Source organism: Phascolarctos cinereus, unplaced genomic scaffold, assembly GCF_003287225.1.
Source record: "Phascolarctos cinereus isolate Bilbo 61053 unplaced genomic scaffold, phaCin_HiC Scaffold_4;HRSCAF=312, whole genome shotgun sequence".
Classification (NCBI taxonomy): domain Eukaryota; kingdom Metazoa; phylum Chordata; class Mammalia; order Diprotodontia; family Phascolarctidae; genus Phascolarctos; species Phascolarctos cinereus.
This window is the reverse complement of record NW_027555847.1, coordinates 443,526,064-443,534,240: the sequence shown is the minus strand read 5'-3', so window position 1 is coordinate 443,534,240 and position 8,177 is coordinate 443,526,064.

Sequence of the window (8,177 nt, the reverse complement as noted above, 5' to 3'; positions counted from 1 at the left end):
TTGTTGAACTAAATCAGTATCATACATAATGAAATAAATGTAGCTCTGGACAATATCAGTTCCTCTCATCAGAAAAATAGGACTCAAAAAGTCAGCCAGGGTTAGCACTATGTTCCAAGACTGAATTAAAGTGAGGAACACTGCAGGGCAGGGCCACAGAGTATAGAAAGGAAAATGGTCTTTAGAAATAGCTTGTTTTGAAATATGAAAGAGGAACCCAATACTTTTTGCCTCTGATTCTACAGTTAGAGGACCTGGATTCAAATATCACCCTTGTAATCTATTTCTAATGTCACCTTGAGCAAATGACTTAATTTCAATAGGACTCAGTTTCCATATCTGTAAAATGGGGCAATTGAAATGGACTGTCTGTGAGGTCCCTTGCATTTCAAGGGAACTTGTCCTATGAGAAAGGAATCAGCTCTGATGGGATTTAAATTGCCAAGTTCTCAGAAAACCTGGAGTCAGCATCAGTGCAGGTGTTCTGTCCAGGACCAGTCTGTGGAAAAATTGTGAAGTATGGAAAGCTCATCTTCTGTGCCATGAGATTTCTCTTGTTGATTCCCCTCTTCCCTGTCTCAGTTTTGCTCCCCTCTCCCAAAGTGCCTCTATTAGTCCAGAATTCCCCATTTGCCTTCTCCAGGAATCCGTCTAAGCTCTGGACCATCTCTTCTTTTCCTTATAATTTGTTAAGGAGAAAGAGAATGTTAGAGCTAAAATAAACTCTAATGTTCAAGATCCCCTCTTCCCATCCACATTTTACAGATGAAGTCCATGAGCTCCATGGATTTATTTGCCTAAGGCCAAAGTCACGTCATTGGCAGAACCAGGACTAAAACCTGAATCTGTGTTCAGTGCTCTTTCCATTTTATCCTGGCTGACACTTGAATAAAACATCCCATCAATACTGTGCTACCTGCTAACTAATCTCCTAAACTCATCTCCAGCAAAGTATTTGTTATCCCCAATTAGTTTAACCTTGGCAAATAAAGGTGTCCAGAGCAGAGTACAAATATATGAAGGATCCCACAATAATCACGTACAAATTATGCAAAGGGACATGCATGATAGGCCAGTATGGATGTGTGCTCCATCAGCATCGATGCAACATCAAGACATCTAGAAGATCTCTAGGTCATTAGGTAAGCCCCACGTAAAAGATTTATGGGAATACAACATAGACAAACAGCCCACAGGATGAGAAGATGTTGGTGGGCTGCAACCTGCATCATTGGATAGAGAACCTATAGACTCACATCAATGGGATCACAGATCCAACAAAGTAGAAGTAATCAGTTAATATTTTGCCCTCTTTTAAGTGGCATATTTGCATTTAACTAGAAACTCCAGAAAATAGTATCTTTATCCAGAAGGACAATTCTGATAGTTAGAATTGTCAAGCCTTCTGACAAGCCAGAGAAGATTTTGGGAGAAAGGTAGATCTAATTATTCAGACCACAGTTGACTGCTTACTTTTTACAGAGAGAGACAGAAAGTCCTACCTCATCAGCTACAGCTGACAATTCTAGGCAATTCAGAAGGTCTCACCACTCCAGAGATTTCTGGCATAGAAGAATACAGTGAGGCTGTACTAGAGCTCAAACTATTGTATGGAGAGGTTATCACTGAAACATTCTTGTGCTGGTGAAGAAATAGAGAGGTTTGTCAGTCAAACAGATTAGGTACACAACATATGGAAGCAAATGAGAACAGCTGCCAGGTGTTTGATAAACCCCACAGACCTCAACTCTCTGTTCAACCAAAAGTTGCTATGACAATGGAAAAGTGACCTGGCAAAGGTTAGGTATAGACCAGCACCTCACACAGTATACTGAGATAACTGTCAAATGGGTATATGACCTAGGGTGACATCATTAACCAATTGAAGGAACAAGGAAGAAATCACCTTTTAGGTCTATGGACAGAGGAAAAGTTCATGACTAAACATATATTTTATATTTGTTTCATGTATTTTAATGTCCTTATAGACATATATTTTACATTTATGTATTTGGACACAGTCAGTGCAGGAATTTATTTTGCTTGACAGATGCTATGCATCTCTGTTGCAAGGGTTTTGTTTTTCGTCTTTCTTTCCAGTGGGACAGAGGAGAAAAATTAATTATTGTTCATTGAAAAAAAAATGTAATTGAACAAAAAGAGCACCAAAAAAGTAGTGAAGCAGCACCACTACAGCATCACTCTATACTCAAAATAAACCCGAGTGTTCCAAATTCTCCCCTTCCTTTATTCCTTCCTAGTCTTAGCCCAGCCTGAAATCATTCTCTTGTGTCTCCCACTGCATCCTTGGCCACCTCCAGGCTGTTCTGATCTATATCTTGCCACTGGACCCAGATGGCTCCAGAGGATAAAGTGAGGCTAGTGACTTTGCACAGCCCTCCCTCACTTAAATACAATTCACTTGCAAATCTTGGCATCATCTTCCTGATGTCATGGTCCTCTTCAAGAATGAAGGAAAAGGGGCAGCTAGGTGGTACAGTGGATAGAGCACCAGGCCAGGAGTCAGGAGGACATGGGTTCAAATGCAGCCTTACAGCAGACACTTGACACTTATTAGCTGTGTGACCCTGGGTAAATCACTTAACCCCAATTGCCTCACAAAAAACAAAAAAGAAAAGAAGGAAGGACAAATAAACAACAACCTCTATGAGTGAAGAATTGGGCTCCCTTATTCACAAGACTGTTAATGAATCTAAATCACCAGCAAATACAAAAAGTTTGGGAAAAGAAAGAAGTGGAGCATGGATGCTAGCAAACTTAAATAACCAGTCTCCTAGAGGGGGAAAGGCCAGTTTTCCACTTTCACTCACACTAATTTTAATGCACTCTTCACCCTCTCTGAAGCATCATTCACAGACATTGTCACCTTAAACAGTCACGCTCAATAGAACTAAAGGATTTGGTAGGAATTTCTGTTTCAATGTCACTGGTAGGATGGAGGGTGTGCTGAATGGATCATCACTCACCTCCATCCTCTTAGCTGAGCCTAGGCACAGTGTATCCAGACATTACAATAGAGATACAAAGCCTGTTTTACAACAGCATATGCACAGGCATTTATTGTCTTTCTAAGAAGCATGTCAGTAGACTTTGATTAAAATGTATTATAATTCTCTAAAAGTATATTGCCTTGTAAGTTATTGTCTTACTAACCATGAACAATAAAGCAGGAGCAGACAAGTCACACTTTGCATATTAATTCGTGATTTATAGGGATTTTTTTGATGCTGGCTCAGGTGATAGCAAGCAGGCAAGAAGATATATCAGCCTGTCTAATTTTTCACAAAAAAAAATCATTTTTGTGAACTTTACCATTTAAAACACTTAGTAGAACTCCTGACAATCAGTCAATGAGACCGAAAACATTTGAAGGAGGCATCATGCTTTCAGAAATGTTTGAATTTTTTTTCAATATACTTTCAATATCTGTCTTAACTAATGTGTATTGGCTCAAATCAGGTAATGATATGTTAAGATGATTAATTTTTTAACAAATATAACAGAATTTTAATGAATATAACAGAATTTATACATCCAAATTAGCATTTTCCCCATTAAAGTAGTCACTTTGAGAGGCCATGTCTTTATTTTAACCAATAACTTCCATTGTCCAATACATCTGTGAAATGCCTGTTTTGGAAATTCCCATTAAGGTCTATGGTACATTCTTTTAGGTGTGCTAAAGAGTTGGTGACTCTCCAGATTTTGAAAATAGATTTGATTTTTTGAAATTCCCCTAAATTACTGAAACAAGTCTGGAGAATAAGGAAATGAATCAAGCTGGGTAATATCATTCCTAGTCAAAAAATGAGATGTTACTATCAAATTATGAGATACATTGATTTTGTCTTATCTTTGCAAGAAGAAATGAAGTTATGAACTAGCTTCATAGGCATTACAGAACAGGTATTCAGAAATGTTGTGGGCATATATATATATACATATATACATATATTATATACACATATATATATATATGTTTATATATCCATATATATGCCAGAAGAAGTATATAGAATCAGAAAGTGACTACTAACAGGAACAAAAGACTTATGTGACTGCTGGTATATTTATTTTTCAACTGAGGAGTGTCTCACTATATCATATCTACGTCTTCTATTATTCAGAAATTAGCATTTCAAACTTATAGATATTGCTAAAGAGTAAGCCAAACTTTATTTTATATTTTTGTCAAAGCAGGTGAATCTCTTTCTCCTCTTCCTTCTGTTTATAACTCTTAAAAATCCAAAAATCTAAGTCCTTTAAGTGACATCTATTTTGAAACTGCCTGTAGTTTGAAACTGCCTGTAGAAACTAAAATAACTTGGATTTGAAAGGTACATTATACAATATCACTTCACTCTTTAAAAACTTCAGAGAAAGCCCATGAATTTTATGGAGATTGGCCATTTCTAAGGATCATGAGTTGATCTGAGAATATAAGCAATCCCCAATTTACACAAAGTTTATTTTTTGGTTTGGGATTTTGGGTCCAGACCTGTGATTTCACGAGTGAAGGGATGTTCCTGATGAGGAAATATACTCTTTCCAGCACAATGGTAACTATTCTGTGACCTATATCTTAGAGAGCTGTCTATGGCACTGAGAAATTAAGTTACAGCCAGGCTCACATAACTAGTATATATCAGAGCTGGACTTGAACCCAGGTCATCTTTACTCCGAGACACACCTATTCATACTGCCTACAAAAGAGCTTTTGGGTTTAAAAAGATAATTTATAAACCAATTATTTGTAACTCAAATCACTTCCCTAGAGAAGTAATGTATATACGGTGAGCAATCAATTCCATTAAAACCTATTTTATCTATAAAGTGTACATCTAAAATAAGAATTGGAAAAACAGTACCATAGAACCTAACTACCATGTGCTATGCTATGTTATTTCCATAGAAAAAAAGCTTTCAGAATTGCAAGGTGGAAAACCAAAACATAGGTCCACATAAGTGGGCTTCCAGACTCCCCATTCCCTCACCACCAAACCCAGACATAAAAACACACTAATTGAATAGCAAGAAAGGAAGCCTATTTTAGCTCTAAGATACAGATGGTTATTCCCATCTGGCTCAAGATTCCACTAAGATTGAGGCTGACAGAAGATACTAAAGTAAGTGTAAGGGTGAAGCTCTAACCTTACTGCAACGTATGTAATCCCAGATGGCTCAGACACCTTTATTGAATCAATCAATTAACATGGATGGGATGGTAGAAGTTTTAAATGTGTAAATAAGATTATTTAAGGCCTGTGATCCCCTTTATGAGCTATGAGCCTCTTTGACTAGGTCAAGAAAAAGCAATGTGATTAGCTGAGATCAGTTGTGATCATTGAAATGTATTAATAGTGAATCAAACTACAAAGCACTCTTTGATGAAATAGGTTAGATGTAAATATTGGAGAATTGTTGATTGCTCATTTGTAAATAGTCAATACAATAGAAATGAAAATGCTACTACTTATTCATTGCCATAACAATCAGTTTACCAAAAGATTACTTTATATCAATGGTGTGAAACAAGTAGAAATGAGGACCACTAATCTGAACATAAGGATCCCTTCATGCTGCATATTGGCTTAGTTTTAAAATGTAATATTATCTTTATTTTATTGTATTTTAAATTATTTTGTTAAATATTTCTTAATAATATTTAATCTGGTTCAGACTACACTCTGGAGTGTTTTGGGCCATGTGTTTGATGCCTCTGTTTTATACAACTGGGAATAATAACAACACAATTCATCTGGAGAAAAAAAAGGTCAAAAATCCCAAGAGAAATAATGAAAAAAGTGAGAAGGAAAGGATCCTACCTATACTAGCTCTTAAACTATACTACAAAGCAGTAATTATCTGTCAACCCTAGAGTCAGTATAAAGAAAACTAGAGGAGTCAAAAGTAAAAAAAAACAAAAAAAAAACAAAAAGCCAGAAATGCAGTGATGAAGGAATAGAAATTCCTGTGACCACTAGTGATTTCTAGATGTAAGCTACATATCTAATTCAAGTATCATGTATATTATTGATTACTGCTTATGTCCTTCATTGAAGTAAAATCATAAGTTTTATCTGAAACCAAGGAACCCAATCAATCAATTAGCAAATTTAAACATTTATTAAATGCCTACTATGTGCCAGATACTGTGCTAGGTGTTAGAGAAATAAAGACAAGGAAAAGAAGAGAAAACAATCCCTTTATCAAGAAATTTGTAGTCTAATAGGATAGAATGAATAAAAGATCACAATTAAATGAGACATAAATCTGCAAGGAGGAAAGAAACTGATCAGAAGAAATGAACTCTCTTCTGATTCTAGGTCTTTGCCCACTTTTCACCCAAAATGACCTTCACTTTCCCCATCTACATTTATGGGAATCCTTCCCTTTCTTCAAGGCCTAGCTCAAAGATTGACATCTGGAAGTGATCAAATCTTTTTTAGCACTTTGTATGCATACATATTCTAATTTTTGTAGAATTTGTGTCTGTGCTTTATCTTCCCTACTAGATTATACACCCTTTAAGGGCAGGAACTGTCTTATTTATTCTTATACCTCCAGTATTTAACACAGTGCATAGCACATAATAGGAGTTTAACATCAAGGAGGACTTGGTGAATGAATGTATAATACTCTGTTACAAAAATTAATTCATTTTAAGTCTAATGGCCCTTAATATGTGGTTTTCAACTATTCAGCTTGAGGAAATTTATTGTAGACAAAATACTGTGAATTCATATGCTCAAAGGGCTATAAAGCTGTACATATCCTTTGATCCAGTGATACCACTACTAGGCCTATATCCTGAAGAGATTTTAAAAAAGGAAAAAGAATTTATCTGTACAAATATATTTATAGCAGCTCTTTTTGTAGTGCTAAGAATTGGAAATTGAGGGGATGTCCATCAATTGGGGAATGGTTGAACAAGCTGTGGTATATAATTGTAACGGAATATTATTGTGCTTATGAGAAATGACAAGCAGGATGATTTCAGAAAAACTAGGAAAGACATACATGAACTGATACAAAGTGAAGTGAGCAGAACCAGGAGAACATTGTATATAGTAACAGCAATATTGTATGATGCAGAACTGTGAATGACTTAGCTATTCTCAGCAGTACAATGATTCAAGAAAATCTCATGATGAAAAATGCTTTCTGCCTCCAGAAAAAGAACTGATGTCTTCTGAACACAGACCAAAGCATACTATTTTTCACTTTCTTTTTCTGTTTCTCTTGCTTGCTTCCCTCTCTCCTTTCTTTCTTCCTTCCTTCCTTCCTTCCTTCCTTCCTTCCTTTCTTTCTTTGAGTTTTCTTGCACAAAATGACTAACATGGAAATGTTTTACGTGATTGCACATGTATAACCTATAGCAGATTGCTTACGATCTCAGGGAGGGGGGAAGGAGAAGGAGGGATAGAATTTGGAGCTCAAAATTTAAAAAACAATGTTAAAATTAATTTTACATGTAATTGGAGAAAAAATAAAATGGTATTTTTAAGTAAATGAGAAAAATATCATAAGTTCAGTTAAAATAGTTACAAACTCCCACTTAAGAAAATTCTTAACATTTAGGGAGAGGTTGGACTCTCTGCCTAGCTTTCCGCTGATTTTTTTGTAGTTGAGGCAAAATTACTAGAAACGTTTGGTAATGAAACAGTAGAGCGTATTACAATGTCTGTGAATAGGTAAGTATGTAGAGGGGAAGTTGAGGAAAGGGTTGACCTTTCCTCAGAACTTCTCTAACCCTGGGTCTTCTGTTCTAAGATTCCTGTAGTGTGGACAACTCTCCTTAATATATCCCTTCTCTACTGCAACTCATTCCTACCTTTGCTAATCGGGAGTGTGCTGGAATTCTATGCTTGCTCCAACCTCTCACATCCATCCCTTTTTAACTTAATTGGTAGTTTATTGATGATACCAGAAGTGTGGCCATATTTCATTGGTCCACGCAAATATAATTCTTATGTGATGTTATAAATGTCCAATTGATCTTTCCCATTATACTCCTAACAGCAAATAATGAAAATATCAAATTTGTTCAAATTTTCCCAGAATATATCTTTCAGTTAAAGCAGGGAAGCAGGGGAAGTATACCAAAAGGGACTGAGGATGACATTGGAGCAGGAGTTTCAAAGGTCACCACAGAA